This window comes from Sorex araneus, chromosome 1, assembly GCF_027595985.1.
Source record: "Sorex araneus isolate mSorAra2 chromosome 1, mSorAra2.pri, whole genome shotgun sequence".
In the NCBI taxonomy this organism is placed as follows: Eukaryota; Metazoa; Chordata; class Mammalia; order Eulipotyphla; family Soricidae; genus Sorex; species Sorex araneus.
The window spans coordinates 417,009,758-417,023,201 of record NC_073302.1 but is presented as its reverse complement, the minus strand read 5'-3'; positions in this window follow the sequence as shown (position 1 = coordinate 417,023,201).

Here is a 13,444-nt window from a genome sequence, read left to right as displayed (position 1 = left end):
ATAGCAAGTGAAAATAAGTAATTACGTAACTACAAAGGTTATGTAATAAAGACTGTCTAAAGCTAACTAGATTGGCACTATTAATGTCCATCCAGTGGAGGTTGGTAGCAGAGAAAGACACACAAACACATACGAAAACAAACAAACACACATGGAGTGTCTAAGTTTTATGGTCACAAAAAAAGCCATCTAATCAATAAAATAAAATTCCCCCAGCAGTCTCCCAGCACTAGAACATTTGTGTAAGCTAACAAAATCATTAAGGACAGATAGTGAGCACATCAACATTCAATAGGTCCTTGAAGAGTAGAGGGGAGGTGGGGCGGTATATCACACTGTCAATCTGCAGGCGCCCTTTAAGGATAAAGCCCTGGCTATTTTCTATTCTATTTTTGCCCCTCCTATCTTTGACCTCTAAAAGACCATTAACCGTTTTATGCTATGCTTTCCAGGGTATTCACAAACCTTATAAATTTGTCATCTATTCCATTCCTTCCTGCTATTCTATTTTTTCCTACGTGGACATTTCCAGTGCCTCTACATTCTACAACCCAAAGGTTTTGCCCAAAGCACTGTCCCAACCCTGGACTTTGTTTGGCCGATGATTCCTCACATAAGACATTTCACTGCTGCCTCGGGCCAATTAGCCAAGACACTATCTCTGGTGAAACCTAGTCTTCAGTAGGAAAAGTCCCAGAAGGGTAGGAAGTGGAGGGAAACGTTGAAACAATGGTGGAGGGCAGTGGAAAGTCTGGTGGAGGGTGTGATGTTGGAATGTTTTATGCATGATATCTTATACTAACAATTGCATAAAGCACTGTGCTTAAAATAAAATTAAAACTATAGCAGTGTGGCACTATCATCCTGTCGTTCATCAATTTGCTCAAGCCAGCACCAGTAACATCTCCATTGTGAGACTTGTTGTTACTGTTTTTGACATATAGAACACGCCACCGGCAGCTTGCCAGTCTCTGCTGTGTGGGCGGGATACTCACGGTAGCTTGCCGGGCTCTCCGAGAGGGACTGAGGAATCAAACCCAGGTCGGCCACTTGCAAGGCAAATGCCCTACCCGCTGTGCTATTGCTCCAGTCCAGTGGTGCAATCGGTTAGCATGTGGTACTTAAAATGAAAACTAAATAAATAAAATAGAAAAATAACTTCTTTTTAAAAGGGAAAAACTTATTGGCCAGAGGGCACCATAGCCTGCACATGGGAGTTCTCACAAAAAGCTCCCAAGGTGTGGGTTTAGGAAGAGGAGTGAAACCCAGTGTCTCAGTCACCCCCATGGGCCTGCATCTTCCCAATAGCACTGAGTCTAGTTAGGAAGCAGGAAGGTGCCCAGCAGGGACCCAGAAAAGGGCAGGAAAAAGCTCAAAAGTATATAATAGCTCTGTGGTCAGAAACATAATGGCTAACATCAGAGATGGCAGCAGACAATGATAAGAGTTAGTGCCCTTCCGGCAAAGCTTCCAAATCCAAGAATCAAAGCCAAAGGTCAGAGTAAGGAATTACACCCTACAAAACCAGAACCTCATCCACCACCAGCCCTCAACAGTTCATAATGATGAAGTGTAGCAGCACACATTAGATGACGGTGACATGTAGAAGAGTTCTAGGTCAGTTTGGGGGTGTTCTTTCATTAACCTATTTGGTTCTATTAACATTTTCTAGACATTTAATTCTATTGTAATTATGCATAAGTTAAGTTTACTATTGAAAGAGGAAGCCTCAGTTTACCCTTGCTTGCCAGCTGCTGTGAGCAGTCCCTTTTTGGTTGGCCAATCCTCTATCTTTGACTTCCTGCAAATTCCTGGGCTTTTTCTGGTAAGCAGGGAGTTAACAATTGTCCATCATAAAATTCTGCCTCAGAAGTTTAGGTTCGCCAAGAGGCTAAAATAACGGGAAACACCTAAGGCAAATGGCCAGATGAGGGTCTGATAGATCTTGCATCCTCTGTAGCACTTGCCAAGAGCCCAGTTTTCATTGCAAAAGGTCTGCAGGAAAACCCTTATCTTTCACATCCCCAACTCCCTGCTACACAATGACACAGTTTTCCTATAAAACCCCAACAAAAGAGCCATAATTAACTTAGTCTTACACTAAATTCCTTCCTTCCTGGGGAGCTCCTTTTCCTTTCTTTTCTACTTTCCAATAAATTTTCTACTGTCCAACTCTGAGTCTGAGCATCTTTATTACTCGGTATTTTCATTCTTGGGACCTGGGAACTATAAACAGAGACGTGCAGCGCCATTTCTGCATCACCTGCATCACTATTTGCAGTAACAATTTATCTTTTAATTTTTAAAATGTTTATAAAAATGAAGCAGTTTGATGCTTTTAAAAAAATCATATCACAAGTATTTTATCTTCAACATATATTTTTAAAATTTTTTTTAATTTAAATTGCTCTGTGGCTGCTAGCTTCTTAGCTTCTCGGCTTTTTTAATACAAAAGTATAATTTTGTATCCTTGAGAAGCTAATAATGATCCATGAATCAATATCAAATAATTAGTCTAACCCATTGCCCCTTACCAGTGTTATCTAAGAAAATTGTAATTAAGTTCAGCATTTTCTTTCAGTTTCTCCTCAAGGAACCTCAACATTTACTGTAAGACTTCCACATGATTTTCATTTTTGCCGGTCTGCCAATATCACCTTGTCCCTCAGGAAATGGGCTGTGTACAAGGCATAATCTTCAAAGAACAAAGTAGATCTGAATCATCTCCATGGTCACTGTTCAATATTGTTCCACAGCTCTGTGGAATACTAATGTTGACTCACAGAATAATGAATAAATAAACACACCTGTATACGTTTCAAAGATAGCCATTGTTTTTCTTACAAAACTGATTTGAAAACATAGATTGCAGACAATCTAAGATTTAAGTGAATCATAATGTGGTTCCCAGTTTCAACTACAAAATAGATCAAATGAAGCTGAAGAAAGTTTTGAGTAGAAACTAAGTATTTAAAGTGAAGGTGTTTTAGTTTCTTATATTTTAGATTGTTGCTTAGCAATGCTATTTTTAGAAAATAAGTATAACATTATAAATTAACATCAATTATAATATTTCTAAAGTGATTAAATTCTGCTGTTATATGCCACGCTGGTCAATGTATTTAGCAATGAAAAGAAAGGACATTTTAGCATATTTCCTCATAGCAACAGTGGATATGTTATTCTGATGTTGCAGTTTCACAGAATTAAAAACTATTAAAAACAGTGAGACATAAGGTTATTTTATTTATATTTTAACTATCTACGTACTGTTATAAAGTGGTGATTTTTTTTACGTGATTCTTGTACACTTTTTTAACTTTGTACATGTGTTTGTGACAGAGATATAAGAAGAGGGAGAACGGAGTTTGTAGGATATTACTATCAGGGATTTTCCACTACTTCCTATAGTAGCCTTCAATTCTAACCTCATCCAGTTCTATTCATGTTGCAGTGAAAGACAGAGTCCCATCTTTTCTTGTCTGTCACTGTCACTGTCATCTTGTTGCTCATCGATTCGTTCGGGTGGACACCAGTAACGTCTCTCATTGAGAGACTTATTGTTACTGTTTTTGGCATATCCAATATGCACGGGTAGCTTGTCAGGCTCTGCCTCTCCAGCGCGATATTCTCAGTAGCTTGCTGGGCTCTCCGAGAGGGGCGGACGAATCGAACTTGGGTCGGCCGCATCGAACATGGTTCGGCCGCGTGAAAGGCGAACGCCCAACCACTGAGCTGTCGCTCCAGCCCCCTTTTCTTGTCTATGAATAATATTTCATTTTATTTATATCAAATTTTCTGCATACATTGATAAAGTTGTTGAGCACTTATGTTATTTCCATGTGTCATTTTACACAGAGCTTCAGTGAACATAGATATGTGTTTATGTTTTTAAAATAGTCCTATTTGTTCTTTGGATATATTTCAAGAAGTGGGATTGCTGGATCATATGGTAGTTCTATTCTGAAATTTTTTAGAAATGTTTATATTATTTTCAACATAGGCTGAACCAATTTACATTTCCACCATTAGTACATGATTGTGCATATTATTCCATATTCCTCCCAGCATGCTATTTTTGTATAGACCATCCTCATAGGTATGAGGTGATAGCTCACTGTCATTTTGATTTGCTTAAGATATTAATATATTCCTTGATACATGATATTAAGTATATTTTAAAATGTGTCTGCCAGCCATCTATATGTCTTATTTGTTAAAGGCAGGTGTTCAGCATTTCTTCATTTCTTGATACAATTGTTCTTTTCTTTCACTTCAAATACTCTTAGATATTAATCCTTTATCAGATGACTTTTGTTCAAATAGCTTCTCCCACTCAGTAGGATATATTTTGTTTTAATAATTGTTTCTTTTACTGTATAAATAATTATTAGTACGATGCATTCTCATTTTGTATGTTTTGCTTTCATTTCCTTCACTATTGGACTTGTGTCCTCAAATGTAACATGAAAGTCTATAGCTTTGAGTATTCTGCTTTGTTTTCAATGTATTTTATGGTGTGGAATCTAAAAACATACAAGTTTCAATCACATTTTAAATTAACTCTTGCACATAATATGAACTACTGATTTTTTTGTATGTAATATACCCAGTTTTCCCAATAGCATTTATTGATACTTTCATTTTTTTAGAGTCTCAGTTCCTTTACACATAATAACTTCATATATGTGAGGATATTATTCTTGGCTCTTAATTTTATTCATTTTATCTGTGGCCCATTTTGATTATGATGCCATAATTTAATTATAATAATTTTATGGCAGATAGGGTGTTTGCCTTGCATGCAGCTGACCCAGGTTTGGTTCCTCCGTTTCTCTTGGAGACCGCCCTCACAGCAGAGCCTGGCAAGCTACCTGTGGCGTATTCAGTATGTCAAAAACAGTAACAACAAGTCTCAAAATGGAAAGGTTACTTGTGCCCACTCCAGCAAATCGATGAACAACAGGATGACAGTGCTACAGTGCAGCTAGAAGTTAGCATTCTTCTCTTGTTTCAGGATGCTTTGGGCTTTGTGGTCTTTTATATTTCCATATAAACTTCTGTAACTTAAAACAATTAATGGTGGGCAAGAGAGATAGTAGAGTGGCTGAGACACTTGCTTTGCAAGCAGCAGATCTGGGTTCAATCATCAGCACAGCTGTAACATCGGAGCATAAATAGGAGTGACTCCTGATCTGAGAGCATCCTCCAACATCACTGGATGAGGTATGTTCTTTTTATCCCAATTGTGTTGTGAGTTTTTATCATAAGCAGATGTTGAATCTTTTCAAAGTCTTCTCTGCTTCTATTGATATGATTATATGACTTTCATCTTTTCTTTTGTTGATGTTCAATTAAATTGCCTTAATTGAATTGTGTATATTGAACTCTACTTGCAACTCAAACAAATCCCACTTGATCCTGATGTATGATTCTTTAAGTATATTGTTGAATTCAGTTCATTAAGATTTTTGCTGAAGATCTTTTCATCTAGTTTTCTCAAGGATATTAGTTTGCAGTTTTCATTTTTGTGCAACGTCCCTGTATGCTTTTATTATCAGGGTACGGTAGGTCTCAAAAAAGTGTTTGGATGGATGCCTATTTTTTAATTATTCTTCTCAAATAACTTGAGAAACATAATTAACATGCCATCTTTAAAGTTCTGGTTGAATTCACACTTTATTGCACCTAGTTCATACTTTGTTCATGTAAGTGAAGTCATCTTGTCTGGGACTTTAGTTTATGAGAAGATGACTTTCAGTTGCTTCATTTGAGCACATTTGAAGAATGGTCACTACTAAAATTTCAAAATATAAGGTCAGTAATGAAATTGACTTTTGTGGAGAAAATTAAATCGAGATAAATTGTGTTCTATTTTGGTTCATGGGGAGAATGAAACCAGGAATTAATAAATCCTTGTACATACTTAATATATGCGACTCCCCTCATTCTATCTATTGTACTCTCTAGTACAATATAGCTCCCTGAGTACTCAGATACAAGCGTCTGACTGCCAGGTCCACACAAGGACAAAGTATCACCAGGGTGGTCCTTGACCCTAGCAATGGTGTGTATAGTCATCATCAAGTACATTCTATTATGGCTGCTGTTTTTCTTTCTGTAATCTTATCTAATATAAACATTATATAGTCATATTAAATTAATATATATTGACATATATTGATACATATTGACATTGTAGAGATTAAGTAATACTTTCCAGTATATACAGTATAACAATTCCTAAAATTTAGTTTATTACACTATAGTAGATTGTGTATATAATACTGAATCCATGTATCCATATTAATTATGTGAAAGCCAGTTTAAAGAAGATATATAGTGTAATATCCCTGATATGTATATGTTATACAATAATCCTTAAGAAAATACTAGCACACCAAACTGAATGACATCTTTAAGGAATTATATACTATGAACAAATGCAATATATCTTTTGGATGCAAGAATAAATGAATATAAAAACCAATCAGCATGATACACTGACATGTTAATAAAGGCTAGAAATCACAATACCATCACATTAAATACTAAAAGGGCATTTTAAAAATTCATAGGTTGAACATGTGTGTTCTTCAAAGTTCATATACACAACCAAATTCTTGTTATTTGAAGGTGATAAATTAGGAAGATTATTACAAAGGAATTGCTTATCAGTGTGATAAATGATGACAAAAGGAACTCTAGAATCTCCTCACCTCTTTTGCTTTGGTTAATACGAGAAGATGGCCACCTATAAACAAAAAGTAGTTATGACCACTGAGTCTGCTATCAATTCAGTCTCTAACTTCACAACCTTCAAAACTGTTAGAAATCAGTTTATGTTACTTATAGGTTACCTTGCCTATCGATGCACTTTTTGCTTCAGTCCAAATGAGCTAAGACATTTCTATTTTATGAGAAAATTCTCAATAAACTAGGAATTAGAGGAAATAACTTAAGATTACGATAGCTATATAGAAAAAGTCCACAGCAAACATAATATTTAGCAGTGAAAAACTAAGTTTTTCCCTTGGAATCATGAAAAATATAAGTATATCCACTCTTACCATTCCTTTTAAACATAGCACTGGGAGTCCTTGCCAGAACTAGAAAAAAGAAAGAAAAAGCATCCAAATTGGACAATGAATGCATGATTGAATGCAATTCAATTTCCTACACAGAAAAGCACAAAGTCTACCAAAAGGCCATCTGTTAGAATTAACAAACAAATATAGGAAAGTTACAGAGCCTGGGGAGAAGGTAAAATATCAATTTCTTTGTGTTATATATGAAGTCTCAATTATGCAAATGAGTGTTCTAGGGACCTGTTATAAAACATTGCATTTATAGCTACCAGAGTCAATTGCAATGTGAAGTATAATTTTGGGCCTAGAGTGCCAGAGAACTGGTGGCTCCATTGGAGGTGCTGGGGTGGCAATCATGAAGTGCTAGGGATTGAAACTCAGGGTCTTTACTCCTTGGGTCATCTCCCTGACCCTAATGTCCTTTCCTTGCTTACTATACTATCTATTATACTATCCATTGTAGTTTCTGAATTCTAAAACACACACAATCAGGCAAGTCATCTTATTTTATACATGACAAAATAGCTTAAGATTCTCTAAAATATACTAGAAAAGAATCTTAAAGTAAGTTTAATTTTATTGGAAAGCTGAATTCTGCATAGCATCAAAATTCAATATGTTTTAATAAAACAAATTATCTCAAAGCTTAAGAGACATCAAATTGATGTAGTAATTTAGAAACCAATTATTTGGAAAAGTGTGTCTAACTGGTAAAAAGAGTGAAAATTCGAGTAAGTAGATGACTCTAACTAGTTAAAAGAATGAAAGTTCTAGGAAAGAAATTTGAACTAATTGAAATCTCAAGGGAAAAGCTGTCTTTATTTCAAATTAGAATTAAAAATTGAAATCGATGTCAGAAAACACGAAAGTAAGTTACTCAGCAGAAGACACTGAATGACAAGTGGGCAAGTTCAGTCTCAAAGGCAATTAGTGGACAGAACTTATTTGAAAAAGTATTTATCTAAAATAAGACACTCACTTAAGCTCTTCAAACACAAACGGAAAATTTCCCTTCTAAAGATCTGTTAACCATGGGAAAATAACATTGTCCTGGGACAATGACATTGGTCTTGCATTTTATCCTTTTTAAGGAAAAAAATTCTCTCATTGGCATCATCAAATAATAAATACAATCCATCAAGCCTTATTTTTCAATTGCTAAAATGTAAAAAATATATTTGACAAGTATATCTAAATGGGTAAGCATTTCACTTTTATCAACTTCACTCATATTGCTATACTCCCTATTGAATTGATTTCACTATTATGACAGTCTACAAATTAAAATTTTGAATAAAATGCTGTTTTTACAAACACAATTCCAAACTAACTGATAGTTGTTTATTATTATTACTATTATTATTATTATTATTATTATTATTATGGTTTATTGTAAAAAACTAAGGCTCGCCGAGGGGCACGAGCACTCGCGGGCTCTCTGGGCGGCTCTGTCTCACCGCCCGCGTCCGGTGCCCCAGAACCGCTGTGTGTGCTGTTAGTCGAGGGCAGGCGATGGAAGGAAGAAGGAAGAAGGCCAAACTGGTTGCTCGATCCGTTTATTTCATTCTCTCCCTCCGCTTCTCTCCCGCTCTCCTGGATCTCTCCCCGTGGATCTGGCTCGTGGATCTGGCTCGTGGATCTGGCTCGTGGATCTGGCTCGTGGATCTGGCCCCCCAACCCACTCTCACAGCCTAGTTAAATCTCCACAGCATCAGGGGGTTGGGGCATACACATAGGTGTGGTCACCATCAATAGGGTAAGGTTCCTTTCCCTCAGGGGATGCTTCTCCTAGGACTTAATTCTCTTTCAGCAGGAGGATCCACCCAAGGGCGGAGTCCCATGAATGTGTTTCTCTTCTCCTCAGCCAGCAAACATATAAGAATTCATAATATTAATTATTTTGTATGGATACAATAAGAGATGCATTAAAGCTTATAGAATTGCTCTCCTGGGGCCATCTCAATCTCAGACTACAGTGCTCAGGCCAGATCAGTCTTTCCTATCCCTGGCAGGGTCCCAGTCTCATAATTACTATTGCATCATGACAGCATTTGTCTATGATCAAGCTCTTAACTTATAGTTAAGAATTAGGCACTTTGGCCAGGCCCATCTCGATGCCAGGGTAGCACATAACTCACCGCTTGCCCTGGATCCTTCCTGTCCCACGTCGGGGACCCTACTTTGGGGTGCTAGGAACTGAGGGCAACTGAGGCTTAAGTGGAGAAAGCAGATGCCCGGGAGGGAATAATATTCGAGGCCAATTAATTCCCAAGTTATAAAAACATAATATTGTCTTCTTGTGTCTATACAAAACAGTCATAGCTTTAAAGTAAATAATTCAAAAGGCACAAGAAGAGGAGAAAGGCAATATTAACTTATATAATATAAATTCAGTATCCTAGGAAGGTCTGACCTTGCAAATTAGCAGAGTCGGATTAAGGGAAAGTCGAGGATTAACTCTTTTGGGGAAGAGAGCATGGAGAAGTGATTATAGCTAAACAAAGAGATGGGAGAGATTCGGGAACACCTTGATGGGTGTGACTGGGGTAAGCCTAAACTCTGGGTAAAACCGGGACAAGCTACTTGTGGCAAGGAGGGAAAGGACAAAGTAATGTCATCCTACAGTTTATTATGTTGGTTTGTTATTATATTTGTTGTATTTGTTATTATGTTTAGTTTGTTATTATTTTGGCAGAGCTCAGGGATCACTCTTGGCAGGACCAGGGGACCATGTATGATACCGGGGATTGAACATTTTTTGGCTACATGCAAAGCAAGTTTCTTACCCATTGTGCTATCTCTAGACCAACCTTACTGATTTTGAATCCTGATCAAAGTAAGTATTTGATATATCTGATCACAGAACATTTTAAAGAGTATTATAAGTATTATAACACTTTTACTGTATTTTGAATCACATTTCCACAATAAAGAATAATTAAGATATTGCCTCTCATACTTATTGTTTTGTGGGTATATTACCAACATCAAATATGTTAAATATATATTATTTAGGACAAGAGAACGAGAGCATATGTTTGTCATGAAGAAACCCTAGATTCTAATCCTAGCACCCAATGGTCCCTGAACACCACATAGTATCATCCTGGAAGGTCCCAAAACGTTTGGGGTGACCCTGATGATCCCAGTATCCACACGGCCTGAACTCCACTATATCTTCAGACCCTAACACTGAACCACCAACCTGGCTGGACAAATATGGAAAGGAGTGGACGCAGGGCAGCTAAGAATCACTTTGAAGACCCTCCCACTGTTTTAAGTGTTAGAGAGTAGCAGAAAGGGCTATCGAGCATATTTTGCATGCCTGAATCCTAGGTTCTATCTCTGGCACTGCATAGTACCCCGAAAACCACCAAGAGTATTCCCAGAACAATAAGCTAAGAGCATCCTCAAGTACTGCTGAGTCTGTCCACTACAAAAATTGGTTATAGGATTTTAATTAAAAATTAGATTTCCTGGGTTGGAGCTATAGCAGAGCGGGTAGGGCATTTGCCTTGCATGTGGCCTACCCAGGTTTGATTCCCAGCATCCCATATGGTCCCCCGAACACTGCCAGGAGTAATTCTGGCATCACTGGGTGTGACCCCCCAAAAAACATTAGAAAAAAATTAGGTTACCGATTGTTGGAGAAGATATAAATATTTTTTTAAAAAAGTAAATTGAGACATAATTTAAATGTAAACTAAATATATTTTGTTATAATTTAAGACTTTTGATGCAACTGCAAAGTTATTACCACAATGAAAATCACAGACATATTCATTATCTGAAAGAAGATAAATTTTTTCAAGTTATTATTTATAATCAAAAAAGTAATACTGTTGAAAATTTAAAAAATAGATAATAAAGTAGTGAAAATCAAAACATAATTTTCAGAGAAAAGAGGGAAATGTTAAAACAATAGGCAATTATTTTGTTTTATCTGCGGACAGGTTTATCTCTACCAATGAAAGCAATCAGTAAAAGAAAGGTTGAAGTTATCTTTGTGTAAAGGATGGTTAAGATACAGATGTGGTAGTAAGAATTTTATAGGGAAAAAAGGATTAGAGACAGGTATGAAAAGGACTAGTTGATAGATAGGAAAGGGTCCCCCATGGCAATAAATGCTTGGGAAGTAATGAGATCAATAACCCCAAGTCTGCCAAAACCCATTTTGTGGGCATAGGAACTAAGGCCTCAAGGGAGAGCAGTGAGCCAGCTCCTCCCCTGTCAGAGCATTTTTTGATTACAAAATATAACTTTTGATTATAAAATATAATCAGACAGAGCAGCTCTCCCCTACCCCAAAGCTTCCATCATGACTTCAGCAGGCCACATCGCCTCCGGACTGAGATCCACAGAGAAGCCAGTCTGCCAAAAACTGGTACACGGGTCTTTGTGACTGAAAACTCCAGGTCTTCTCCAAGTCCAGATGAAAGACCTCTCACCACCTTCCTATATTTCCTGAAGACCCAGGAGCCATGCCCAGTTCAATATTCAACTGCCCCACTAACTGTCCAGTTAAATATTCTGGATTTTCTGGAATGACTTGTCCAAACTCTTCAACACTGACATCCCAGTAAAAACACATCAGATTGGATGGAATACAATGCAGAAGCCAAACGATGTCAACTAATAAAAAGGCTTAACTGGCAACAACAGACAAAAAACTCAGATAAGGACTTAATGTTCCCCTGGTGAGATACAACAATTTTCACAACTTTTCTTCTGTGGATATATTTTTTGATCACCCCATTATCCATTTAGTGATAACAAGCAATGTGAAATAAATTACTATGTGCCTGCTATGGGGGCAGACTTGAGGGGTGGCTGGGAAAATGGTGACAATGGTAGGGGGAAGTTGAGTAGTGGTAGGATTGGTGTTGAAATATTGAATGACTATAACAAATCATCATGGTCCAAGTTTGTAAATCATAGGGTTGAAATAAAATTGGGGGAAAATGTTGAATTTATAAAAATACCTTTACCTGGCACCAGCACAGACCCAGAGAAGGCTGGGCTCTTCTCTAAGAAAAGCTCCAGCAAGAAAAAAGGTCAGGAAAAGAATACCAAAGAAGACCATCAATCACTCCCAAGTCTACCCGTTGGCAACTGCCCTAGCAATGGACTCTTATATAGGTAGAAATCCCTATATTTTGAAGCCTTCCATAGCCATGCCACCAGACTCTGAGCCAGGCTGTTTCACCCCCAGAGAGGGGTGGGTGAGAGCCCTCCCTGCCCCAAGGGACCCAGCCCCTGCAGCCGAAAACCTCCAGAACCCAACTGCCACCATGATTGAGCTTCACCCATGAGTGAACATCTTCTTAGGCCATGTGGCAGAGACAAATCATAAGGCACTCTCTACCTATTCTCTGTAAGTACCACACTATATTTGATGGGGCTCAGATACTAGGCAACAAATCATCACTGTATCACTGTCACTGTCATCCCATTGCTCGTCAATTTGCTTGAGCAGGCACCAGTAATGTCTCCATTGTGAGACTTGTTACTGTTTTTGGCATACTGAATACGCCACAGGTAGCTTGCCAGGCTCTGCTGTGCAGGTGAGATACTCTCAGTAGCTTACCGGACTCTCTGAGAGGGGTGGAGAAATCAAACCCAGATCAGCCATGTGCAAGACAAACGCCCTACCACTGTTCTATCGCTCCAGCCCTGCAACAAATCATAGAGGGAAATATATATATATATATATATATATGTATATATACATGTATGCATATATACATATTTCATATAGATATACGAAAGTTCACATCACTCAATCTTTAATAACATGTTAGTGATATTCTAAAGAATGTCTTAATGGGTCCTGCTAAAATAGAACAATCTTCACACTGTTTCCTATATGAACACTTTTTTGCAAGCATTTTCAGCGGTTCTTCATAACAGACTGGAGCTATAGCACAGCAGGTAGAGCGTTTGCCTTGCATGTGGCCAACCCGGGTTTGATTCCTCCGTCCCTCTCGGAGAGCCCAGCAAGCTACCAAGAGTATTTTGCCTGCACAGCAGACCCTGGCAAGCTCTCCATGGTGTATTTGATATGCCCAAAACAGTAACAACAAGTCTCACAATGGAGATGTTACTGGTGTCCACTCGAGCAAATCAATGAACAGTGGGATGACAGTGCTACAGTGCCTCATAACAGACAATACAAAATATATTATTTCAGTTGTGCTTTGGGATAGGAATCAGCACTTGAGATGGAACCATCCCAAATTTGGTGGTGGGAAGGTGTAATGGTGGTGAGATGGTGTTTGAATATTAAATGTGAACAAATATTGTGAACTACCTTATAAAAAAATTAAAAAGCCCCATATTGTGGATCTTGGGGTAAA